This window comes from Triturus cristatus, chromosome 4_1 (assembly GCF_964204655.1).
Source record: "Triturus cristatus chromosome 4_1, aTriCri1.1, whole genome shotgun sequence".
Classification (NCBI taxonomy): Eukaryota; Metazoa; Chordata; class Amphibia; order Caudata; family Salamandridae; genus Triturus; species Triturus cristatus.
In genome coordinates this window covers 716,357,319-716,370,407 of record NC_140585.1, presented here as the reverse complement: position 1 = coordinate 716,370,407, position 13,089 = coordinate 716,357,319, and positions in this window count along the sequence as shown.

Below are 13,089 nucleotides of genomic sequence, written 5' to 3'. Positions count from 1 at the left end.
CCAATTCCAAGTCCACAAATGTGATATAGAGATTGCCCTTGCTGATTACAACCGTTTTCCAGTAGATTAACAAGAAATAAAAATCATTGCCAATAGTGGACACCCTTTTCCGGAACCCAGCCTGAAATGGACATAGAAAATTATTTATGTCTACCCATTCCTGAATCTTAGCTACTACACAATACCTTAAAACCTTTTGGATGTGACCTATTAGGCTGATTGGCCTGTAGTTCCCAGGCTGAGATTTATCATCCTTTTTGAAAATTGGTAACACTTTATCCCCCTTCCAGGAGTCTGGTATCGAAGCCCCCCATGCAATAGCATTGGCTAAAAAAAGGATATAGTTGGACCAAGCTTCAATGTTGTGATGGAAGAAATCAGCTGGGATGCCATCCGGGCCAGCAGCACTGTCTTGTGTGATTGCTTTAAAAAGATTTAGTAAGTCTAAGGGTTCAAACAAACGCTCAGCACTACTTGATAAAAGAAAAGGGAGCCATATCTTTGTTGACAGTACTCGAGGTGCCACTGTTCTCACCATTTTTTAGGCTTAAGAACAATTTTTTTCTTTACAACTGCATGTAGAAAAACAATCTGAAATCCTTGATAGAGCTGAATGCATAGTTGATGTATTGGAGCGCAATCTTTTTTTGTAGCAACAGTCCATGACACATGGGTTATTTTTTTGTCATCTCCTGGTCTGAGAGCAGAGACCATGGTTCTCCCTTTTAATTGCTCCTAAATATGCAAAGGTGGCAAATCAGTTACAAGCTCCACCCAATTGGCCCCTCCCCTTCCACGTTGATAGTAAGCAACAGTGCTGGCTCTGGGTGGGTTGGCCACAGGGTCTTGCTGCAGTGATGTCATCAGTGATGTCATCAATGATGTAATTTCAGATGCCATCAGTGATGTCATTAATTATGTCATAGAGAATGTCATCAGTAATATGTCAGGCCATACGCACTACATGACACTGATGCAAATTATAGTTATCTCTACTAAGTATAACTGGAGAATTTCTTTGTTTTTTAGTTAAAAACTTTAATGTTGTCACTGACATTTACCTAACTATAACTTACTTTAGCCATAGTTTTTTTCAGTGAATGCTCCTTCTGTGTTGTGTGGTGCAGTGTGGCAATAAGGTAGCAGGCAGCAGCTAAGGTGAAGAGTACTGAAGAGCACAGCAGGGTAGAGATGAGTAGCCAGACAACCAAGGTTATATATATATATATATTTCACTAGGAAACCTGGTTGCCTAGTGGTTGCAAGCTACCTTACTACTATGTGCCTCCTGCAAGTTCTAATGCACTCTGCCACACCGTACACTCACCACTCACCACTCCCACACCAACAGCAAACATCACCCCACTCACTCACACAAACCATCCACTTGCTCACACTCTCATTGACAAAACACCACCCAAACAATATACCACACTCATATGCATGCTCCTCAACACACTTTCACTCAACAAACATGCACAGCGATAAGGTGCCTACTCCATGGCCACACTCTGGACCTGCTCGTACCCATGGACACCAATGTAAACTCAACCTCAACACCAGACATTGCAACAGTCACCCACAACAGCTACAAGATCATAGGCAAGATTTTTAGCATAAGTCCAGAAGTATATTCACCATCATAGTCATGGCTACTCATTTGTCCTGACCTTTTCTAGAGTTTCAGTATCTGAATCATTTACAGATTTGAAATGTTGTCATTCTGGAACTGTCTTAAGAGCCAGAACTACATGTTACTCCTTTACTATATGCCCCCGTTCTTTTGTCTCTAATCACTGTGCATTAGACATTTATCTGCAGATTGGTTCGCGCACAGTTGGAAAATTTAACACACACATCTTCTCTACCTTTCTGATCCAAACATTCCTAGGATGCAACCTACAGCTATTTCTCTTCCTTCTAGCACCCTCTTTCAAGCCTGATACTTTCCTCACCATTGTACTATTATTAGCTATACCTACTGGTATTGAGACTATCTGTTAGGCCCCAGACTGATTAGCCCTAGGTCATTCAGGTAGCAGCGCACATTGTTTCTCGACCCCTTCTTGATTACTCTTGTTCTCTCAGTAGGAATGTAGTTGCTCCCCCAAACTTGGTTCAAAACTCCCCCAGAGCACTTGATATCAAACGAGATCCGGTTAGAGGCAATGATCCCCACCGAAACCAGGAAGATGGTCACCCAGCCCCTCGTCACCAGCCGTCTGGACTACGGCAACTCCCTCTATGCCGGAGCCACCGCTAAACTCCAGAAGAGACTCCAGCGGATTCAGAACGCCTCAGCACGACTCACCCTGGACATCCCCCGTCGCAGCCACATCTCCGGACACCTGAGAGATCTGCACTGGCTCCCGGTCAGCAAGAGAATCACCTTCCGCCTCCTCACCCACGCACACAAAGCCCTACACAACCAAGGCCCAGGATACCTCAACAGCTGCCTCAACTTCTACGCTCCCACACACCAGCTTCGATCGACCAGCCACGCCCTCGCCGCCGTCCCCCGCATCCGAAGAGCCACAACAGGAGGAAGGTCCTTCTCCTACCTGGCTGCCAAGACCTGGAACTCCCTCCCGACCCACCTCCGACTGACCCAGGACCACCTTGCCTTCAGGAAGCAGCTCAAGACCTGGCTGTTCGAGCAGTAGCGGACCCCCCCCCCTCCCCTAGCGCCTTGAGACCCCTCGGGTGAGTAGTGCGCTATATAAATGCTTTGATTGATTGATTGATGCTTTTAAAATGATGACTCTGCCCAATGTCTCTAAAATTGCTTCGAAAAGCTTTAAACACGGACTCCTCAAATCTCACCCGGCAACACTAATCTCTGAAACATACTTCTGTTCAAATAAAGGAGCTATAGCTAATGACCTAATCTTCTACAGAAAATGACAAGCGCAATGGAGAAAAAGCCCTACTCTCCATGCTCTTGATCACCACCTCCAAGAAAACTCCTTATAGTATTAGAATCTCAGTAGTAGCCTCTCCATTCTGCAGAGCATATGCAACCATATCCCTATATAACAATGTGATTATCCTCATCCAAGCTTAATACAGCAGTGTTGAAATGCTGGATGGAATCTTTGCTACCCTCAATATCACTATGTCTAGAAAAGAAGCTGTTCCTTCCAGGACAGTTCTAGTACATCAGCCATCTTCAGTGTCCACACTGTCCTTTGACATACCACGTACCCCACTCATTTCCGACCCTTGCACCCTCACATAAAGCATCACATACAACACCTTTTCTATCACACCCTCGGTGAGATCTGTGGCACCCCACATGAATTGCCATGCCAGTCCTCATTCACACCACACTTCCAGAACAGGGATCACAGAGTTACACAACTACTTCTCTCTCTCCAAGTGAACTCCATACACACTTAGTCCTCTCCGGTCCTCCTAGCCAAGCAAAGTGTTTCCATGCCTCTCTGGAATCTAGGCTAGGCGAGATCTCACCGAACCTTTGACAACTCAAGGCAGAATTGCAAAGCCTTACAAACCTTACCTTAGCGCTGGTGATCAATCAGTAGCCCAACAGATCTCTGAGGCATGTTAGCCGTAACCCATGTCCAGTCTGCTAAACTCTGCTTTTGGCAGCCTTCCCACCTATTTTCCTCTCTTTACTCGATATGGAGAACCATTCCCTCCCGCAACTCCTTCACCTGGCCCAATAGACTGAATGGGCATCTAACTGACAGTGAAATCCAAGCCCTCCTCCTTACTTATAACTTTAATAGCACCGTTGACTTGGAGCCTCCTGGCCAAATCCAACTATTCCTGCTAACCCACACAGAGAAACAGTCACTATGTTAGAGCCAAAAACAAAGATAATCTTAGACATATTGCCATCACCCACACTCTCTCAGCTGACTCCAAGGCTCATTTGAAATGCCTGCTTCTCAACCGCAGATCAGCTGTTAGACATGCACCAGATATCTCCTAACTCATCCATACACATGAGCTTGACCTTGCTATCCTTACAGAAACATGGCTAAATGATTCTTCGGCTCCTCTACTAGACCTAGTAGACCCCCCTCTCATGACATCATAAGAATAGATAGAGCTAACAGACCTGGTGGTAGGATCACTTGCATTAACCACAAAAATTTGTTATTGAAACAATCAAAATCATTGCCCTATCCTCCTGCCAATATTTGTCAATTGACATTGCAAGTAATACCAGACCCATATGCAAAGTTCATGCGATCTATCATCCACCGGGAGACAAATTGCCATTCATTGAGCAAATCATGGCAGCCATCACAACCATTTACTGGTCATAAAGTTACCCAGCTCGTCCTTGGAGACTTTAACCTACACTGGTATGACCTCAATGACTCTGCAGTGAACAGTTTAAAAACCTTTCTTGAAATCCTTGACATGTTCCAATTCTGCAACAGCCCTACACACAACAAGGGTGTGACCTCACACCTTATCATTGCAAAGGTAGATAACATCCAACTCAAAACTATCATCCCTTGCCATTGGACAGATTATTATTGTATCATCTTACACATCATTAATGCTGTGAATATAAAAAAGGCTCAACTAAAGAAATCCAAATCATGGAAAAGAAACATGAAGAACATAAACCTGATTGATCTGTTTTCCCTCAGCAACAACACACTGCCCTCCCAGGCAGACATGATAGACGTTCAAGCCCATGCTGATCACTACAATACCTCCATACTGAACATCCATGATTCAATTGTACCCTTACCACTGAAAACAATATCCATCAAAGTTTCTAAAACATGTTTCAATGACAGTCTGAATGCAGAAAGACACATGCTATGATTAGCTGAATGAGCTTGGAAACTCTCTCTGTCTATGGAACATCTAAGACCCTTAATATCTGTGAGGATCACTTCTAATAAACCTATCATAAGCTTTAAAGCAAATTTCTTAAAAACCCGGTTAGATATTGCCAAAAAATGACCTAAAAAGCTCTTTGAACTTGTGAAAAAACAATTGAGTAATCAAACCAACCCGACTGTAATCGAATCCAATATGCTGCTGAACTGCAAGGTCTTTGCCTCCATGGAATCGAAAAAGACCTGCGGAGACCAAGGCAACTCCTTATAGCGCCTATCAGCCTCCCTTCCTCACAAATATCTGAGTCACCGGGTCTCACAGGGCACCCTGACAAAAACAACACTTCTTCGAATACTTTTAAAACCTTCAGCGAAAACAACATTAATAACATCCTTACACTGATTAAACCCTCAAACCACCTCAACGACCCATCACCCTCAAAGATAGTAAATGACTGACTTTAACAAGGATCTATCCCGGACTGCCTAAAAGTAGGACAGGTAACCCCTATTCTGAAAAAACACACTGCAGATCAGTTGGAACCAGACAACTTACGCCCTATTTCCAACATTCCAACTTTAGCTAAGCTCATTTATAAATGCGTTCAGGTCCAACTTTGGGAACCATATTGATCATTTCCAACTACTTGACCAATTCCAGTCTGGCTTCCGCCAAGGCCACAGCACTGATTCTGCTATCACGCACATAGTGGACGACTTGCTAAAATATTGGATCAGAACCAATCCTGTCTCCTAATAGTCCCATACTTATCATCTGCATTTGACATGGTTAAACATGGCAGTCTCCTAGACTTACATGAACGGAGGATGGAGCTTTCAGGTTTACCTCCTTTCTCCACAACAGAACTCATAGAATCAAAGTTAACCAGTCCCTGTTAAATGCCACACTTGTCATGTTAGGAGTCTCACAGGGGTCCTCTCTCTCACCCACGTTCCTCAAACTTATCTTGGAGCCCCAAGCTTAAGTCTTGAATTCCTCCAATGCCTATTATCACATGTATACTGATGACATCCAATTGTACTTGAAAATCCCTTCCTCAGAAGATATTAGGTCCTTCAACACAACACTACTCAAAACCCAAAACTGGCTAACCCACAACCACCTCAAACTCAATGCCATAAAAACTGAATTCCTCTTAATTGGCCCACCCAATCACTCGCCCGAGATCAATCTATGGATGAATCATTTCCTGGCTCTTAACTGCTCACCACGGATTATAGACTCCACGAGATCCCTGGGAATAACTCTGGACAAGAACCTGAACATGCAGGAGCTCATCAGTACCACCATCAAAGGAGCAAACTACTAAATTAATATTTTAAGGAAACTAAAACCCTTCTTCCCTCGGGTGACTCAGCGGTGTAGGCCGTAGTTATTCCTAAGTTGGAATAGGAACGTGCAACCCATGTGGCCTTCCTAGATACAAGTTGGCACCTCTAAGGACCTCTCTCAGTACTTCTGCCAGGCTCATCACAGGACCAAAAAGGAACAATCACACCTCCCCGGATCTTAAAGCCCTGGCTCACATATGAGACAAGGATTCAGTTACAATTTGCTTGCATGACCCATAAAGCACTACATTACAACACCCCAAGGTACTTGGCACAAAAACAAGAATTATCTGGTGGATACAGATAATCTAGAAGCCCCAGAACCTTGATACCGAAGCAACAGAAATTCCATAAAAAGAAACCTTTCAGCAGAGCCTTCTCAGATATTGCCCCGAGAACTTGAAACTCCCTACAATGTGAAATCAGACTGGTTCCCTCAACTGCTTCTTTAAAAAAAGAAGTTAAATTAGTACTTATGAACACATTTCTGCCCTAGATCATAAAAATCATCTCAAGATGGCACCCATGAATAATACAAGTCTGTCGGTCCATCTCTATTGTTTTGTCGATTTGTCCTAGAGATACTACCTCCCTCAATTTGTGAACTTATTTATTTTGTTTACACTTTATTATGCAGTTTGCTTGCCTGTTTCCTTACTTCCAATCATTTGTAGAGAAATATGATACCCTCACTGGTCATGTTCGCACTACATAAAAGTTTATAAAAAAATAAATAAAATGTTAAAGATATCACCAGCTGCACTACCTACATGGACACCTCCACCAGCAACCTGGAATACTGGTTCCGCCCTGGGCACAACCCACATTTACAGACCACCTGGACCCTCACCAATTTTGCCAGAAAGCATCACAAACTTCATGGGCCCCCTCATCATCGACACCAGCACCTTCATCCTCTTCAGAGACCTCAGCTTTCACCTGCACTGACTCAAATTCTATGGCCCTTCTAGAGAACCCTGGAAAACTTGACATCAGCCAGCATGCAACTGAACCCACCTACACTGCAGGACACCATTTGCTCCCCTTTTCTCACTCAGCAACATCACAGTTTAAAAGCCAGCAGCTATGACCTGAACATACCATGCCCTTGTCAGTTTCGTCATACTGATCCTACACCAACACAGACTTAATCCCGCTGAAAACACCCACTACAGGGGGAAAAGCATCTCAGAAGAGGAGTGGGCTTCCGCCCACTCCAAGCAATTGTCTGAGCACGTCAGTAACTTGCCAAAACCAATTAAGAACCTAAAAGCAGGATCACTGCGTGCATCAACACCCTGGCTCCCCTCAAACTCAGCTCAATGGTGAGAGCACGACCAGAGACCAGCTTGTACACAGAGGAACATGGACTGATGAAATAGCAATGCAAGCATCTGAAGCACAAACAGAGAGCAAGTTAAGACACAGCAGATAAAGTCATCTTCAAAGCAGTCCTAAGATGCTACCACCATCAGATACAGAACGCCAAGCTCACAGCTCTTGCAGATGCATTGACGCCCGGGCTAACAGCAGCAAGGAAATGTTCTCCATCATCAAAGATTTCACTGCTCCTCCTCACAAGACCTTTTCAATAACCTCTCAGAATTCTACTGCAACAAAATCACCTCCATATACAGCTACTGTGACCTTCACTCTGACCCCATTACCGTTGCAATTCAACTTCCCATTACGGCAGATGAACTGACCTGGACCTCAAAGCCTGCCTTCACTGCCATGAAAACCATCCACTCAGTGCCCCTGCTCAAGAAAGCATACACCACCTTTTCCAACTACGGACCCATCCATCTCCTACCATACTTGCCAAAGAAAGGAGAAAGGAGAAACTAATCAACTTGTGAGGCAATGCCTCAATGACCACCTCAGAAACCTCCCACCTCCTCCATTCCACAAAGTCCGGATTTAGGCCCAACCACAGTACAGAAACAGCACTCATTGAAACCACAGGCAACATCTGCATTACCCATGACAGAGGAGACACTGTAGCCCTTATTCTCCTGGAGCTCTCTGCAGCATTTGACATGGTCTCACACCCCATCCGTATCAGTCACCTGCACAAAATTGGTATCCAAAGACTGGTTCTCTGCTGTACCTGGTTCATCTAAATGGATAGAGCACAAGCTGTCAGCCTGACACCGTATTCCTCAGAAGCCAAAACTCATCTGCTGAGTGCCTCAATGTTCATTGCTCAGCTCCAACTTCTCTTATGCATATATGATACAGCTGGCCAACATCATTGGTGCACCCAACATCCACATTCTCTCATATGCTAATGCCACCCAACTCATACTTTCCCTTCCAGACAGGACCCTATCACAAGAAGCAAGTTTTAGTCTCCATGACCAACATTGCTAACTGGATGAAAGCCAACTGTCTCAAGCTAAACACCAACAAGACAAAACTAGAGATCTTTAGCAAGAACAACTCACCATGGGACTCCAAGTGGTGGCTGGCCAAACTCAGACCCACACCAAGAACCCAGTCAATTAGCCTCAGGATAATCATCGACAGCAAACTGGACATGAATGCATAAGTCAACACCATCACAGTATCCTGCTCCCACATCCTGAAGATGCAGAGGAAGATCTTCAAATGGCTCCCAAGCAGCACTAGAAAAGCTGTCACTCAGGCAATAGTCATTATCAAATTGGACTACGGGAACACTCTCTATGCCGGTCTCACCAAGCACCTTAGTAGAAGACTACAAACCCAGCAGCCAGATTCACCCTAAACCTCAAACATAAAACTCATATCACACCACACCTCACGGAACTCCACTGACTTCCGATACACAAACAAGCTCAGTTCAAACTCCTCTTACATACATTAAAGACACTACACATCTCAGGTCCCACCTACCTGAACATTTGTGTCTCCTTTCACTAACCACACAGAAACTTCCACTCCACGGGACTCCTACTTGCACACATCCCCCACATACACAGAACCAGATCAGGACAGGCGATCTCTGACATTGCTCCTATGGCCTCCAACTCCAAATCAGAGCCTCCTCCTCTCTTTGTGAGTTCCACAAAAAACTAAAGACCTGGCTTTTCAATTAACCATTTCAAAAATCATAGAGAGGGAGGGAGGAGCAGAGATTCATTTAGCTTCCCGGGCTGGTTATTAAATAATCAAAATGTATGAATCACAAAGTTCTTTTTCCAGAATCTCTTGGAAATATTGCTTTGAAGACCCTCAGCCACACAGTCACGACAGCGGTATATCTTGGTTCTCCGCTTATTTGCTTAAGTGGAATGAATCATCATTGGTGCACCTAACATCAACATCCTCTCATATGCTAATGCCACCCAACTCATCATCCTCCACCAGGAGGAGCAGTGTCTGGTATGCGAGAGTTGTGAATTGGAAGTCGTCTCGCCTGTGTAGAATGTCTTTATTTTCAAAGAAGGGGGATATGATTTAAAAGGCAGCGGTGCTTTATTGGTTGGTTATGGATCCAATGCACCTTGATTGGATGATTATGGATCCAATGCTGCCTGTGTCACCCCTGTGGGTTGGAAAGCATTCTTCAGGACCAGTGTATCCAGCCATCTCAGGTATAGAGGGGCTGTGTGTGTGATAAAAAAGGTAAGTGAATTCACTCACCCTAATAAGTAAACAGGTTATATTTTATGTCTTTTGTTAACATGGTTATAGGACAAATTTTGATCCATAGGACAAAGAGAAAGGAGTTACTGACTCACCTATTTAGCAGTTGGTTATTTACGTAAGACAAATTTAAATACATTTAAATAGGCTTATTGAATATCGAGTAAACATGGCTCCGATTAGTATTTGGAGAAAGAGTTCTATCCTTTACTTAGTGTGGTTGTTAGTTATAATGCAGCTGAAAGTAGTGACCATCTGTTGTCAAAACATGTGAAGCATTTTAGCCACCGTGAACTTGGTTAAAAAGTGAAGGAGAAGATTAAACAGGGATGAATGTGTGCTGGAGAGCCAGGTACCGCGAGTTGGTTAAGTGCGCCTCCGGGTGCAGAGAATGACATCAGCGCCTCCGGTGCAAGAGCAGGGCCAACCAGGAACTGGAGTCCCACTAGTGTGGCAAGTCGTGGCAGGCAAGTGGCGGTGCACGGATAACACCACCGTCCTATACCGCATAGAGTTACTAAGTGTACCTGTAAGTCCATATCATCGGAATAGCATGAGTCAAGCATTGCCTTGTTAAACGTTTCATAAGTACTCTGAAGAAAGCTGTTCTACGTGCTGTACTGGAAACGCTCGACCTTACAACTGCCTTGACTTCTATTCTTCTAGCATACTATTCGATCCCTCACTCAACCACAGGAGGAAGCCCTGCAACTTTGATGTTCGAGAGAGCCATGACGACTAAATTATCTCTGTGGACCAACAGATGATCAAGTACTTAGGAAGAAACCTGTATAAAAGACTTGGGGCCATATTCTCAAGGAGCTATCTCTAATTTAACAGCACTTTAGCGCAGCCAAAGTCATGATAAATGTACCTCCCCATTCACAAGCCAGTGCAAAGAGCCTACAGCACCACTTTTCCGGCATTAGCATCCGCAACAAACATCGCCATGGATGACCCCAGCAACTATCACTAATGAGATGCAGAGTAGGAGTTCCCAAGCAAAAAGCAGCGACAACATCACTCCGCAACATTCTCAACGACCAGCCAGATCTGCGATAAGAGCACAAACCAGGCGATAAGGCGCATTAGCAGCAGGAAATTAACACCTGCTCAGACCTGATGCAAAGTCGGGCTACAACTTGCACCAGACGAGCGAGCACAGCCCATAGCCACACATGAAGAACAACAGATGCCCCCGAGCAAATTAACATGCAGCACGGACACCCAAGTGGACCACAACACCCACCGACACCACACCCAGGCCCGCAACACCCCCCTGGGCCCACCCCCAACCCCTGAGAAAGAAACTGCACACCAACACCACGAATCCCAAAACAAATATTTTGCCTGATGTCACACAAGCATGAAAATCAACATACACGCGTGGCCAGAAAATAGAGAATCAGTCATACAGCAATGCAATCACTAACACAAAACACCATTCAAACAAAAGCCAAAACAACCATTCGGATGAGTCCTAGTGGGTCCTCACTGGACAATCTGTAGGACACAGCCTGGAAGACAAAATCCAAGAGAAGGAGGTGTGCCATGCGCCCAACAAAGGAAAGAGAGGGAAAGAGCGAGGAAGAGAGACGGAGTGAGATTGCACATGCAGTGCAAGGCCTCTCGGGCACCTGGCTCCACATGCCAACATGTGTGTGTGTATCGCCATCTGTACACCATGAGCCCAAGGCCTTGTCCCAATCTTAGTGCCAAAGCAACATCATATTCTGAAAATGCAAGTAGTAGTCAGACAAACATCAGGAATGAAAGCTCCATTGTTCCAATGCATAAGGCAGGAGGACACCTGCACCTCTGACCTTGGTCCAGAGCGTGGCTGGAGCACCCTGAGAGAGATGCCATGGCAGATGGGGACAACTCCCACACCACGCATTGCGCAAATGAACTATCCAACTCATCCACACCCCACACACAGAAGCCCCTGCCTGAGGTACCCCCGCATTGGATGCCCTTGACACTCACGGAAACAGCAACCCATTCTCCCCAATTTTGCACACACATTCGAATCATTGCTCAGCGCTGCGGCATATCCTCCACACAACTTCCGCAGTTCAGAGGAGTGCCGGTTTCACGAGATGCACAAATGCAATGGCAGGAAATCCCAGGCACATGCACAACCCCTGTCACGTGGAACAGTACTGTGCACATATGCTGCATTTACTGGGCGCACTGCCACTTGCAGTGCTGCAGATCAGTTACCGGCTGAGCTTCCGCCTTACCTACGTCACTTGCGTCCAGCCCTGGTTCCACTGCCGAACATGCACATTCAAGCGTCCCATGGATGTCTGCCTATCCAACACAACCGTAGATGAATTGTACTATGACTTGTATCTGCTCCCCCTGTTGGATCACGAACAGGAGTGTAGCTGAGACAGCCGTGCATGGGATGCCTTGACATACAGCGTATGTATTGGCAGTTGTGCATGGGAGATTGCACAACAGTGACCACATTGAGGCGCTCCCCTATTGGGCTGTGTTGCGGATTAGTGAAGCGGCGTGGGCTGAGCACACCTGCCCGGAGCAGTTAATGGATTGGCTCACCCTGGTGTTCCTTGAACACGACAACGACGTGCTATTATAACACATTGCACATGAAGCTGCACGGGCATTCATGGACGAGTAACTATGTTACTGCAGCCACATCTAATTGTCACCCACAGCACATGTCCCAACAACTTGTTGCATCATGGGGAATGCTCACATATCCCACCACAACAGAGGACATGTCTGCCTTCATCAGGACTCTGGATGCATGTGTGTGGAACTACACGTGTGTACGCACACCTGTGCAAGGTGATGCAGGTCCATGGTTGGAGCAACACAGAATCGTTTAGCAACATTGCCAATTCAAACACACTGCGGGGGGGAGAGTACACACATGGCAAAGTAGCACGACATGTGAACCTTTCGAACCCTTTCACCTGATCACTGTCAGCAGAGCAGACAATCGGAGCACTCTGGTGGCAGAGCACTATGCAGCTCTCATGGGCAGTGAGTCGTGCCCCCTCATACAGGGCAATGGGCATACGCCAAACAACACATGACTCATCTAGCAAGGCAAGGTGGGCTGAGACCGTTGCCATCCATGATGATTGTTGTCCTTTTTTGCCTCACCATTTTCTGAACGTCGACATGTACCCATGCTGTGTCTTAAGCATGTCCCAGCCTGTTGTGGCCATTGTCTCATCCATACTGACACGCACATGCCACTTAAAGTCTATGCCACTCCACTGGTGTCTAACTGTGATGTGTG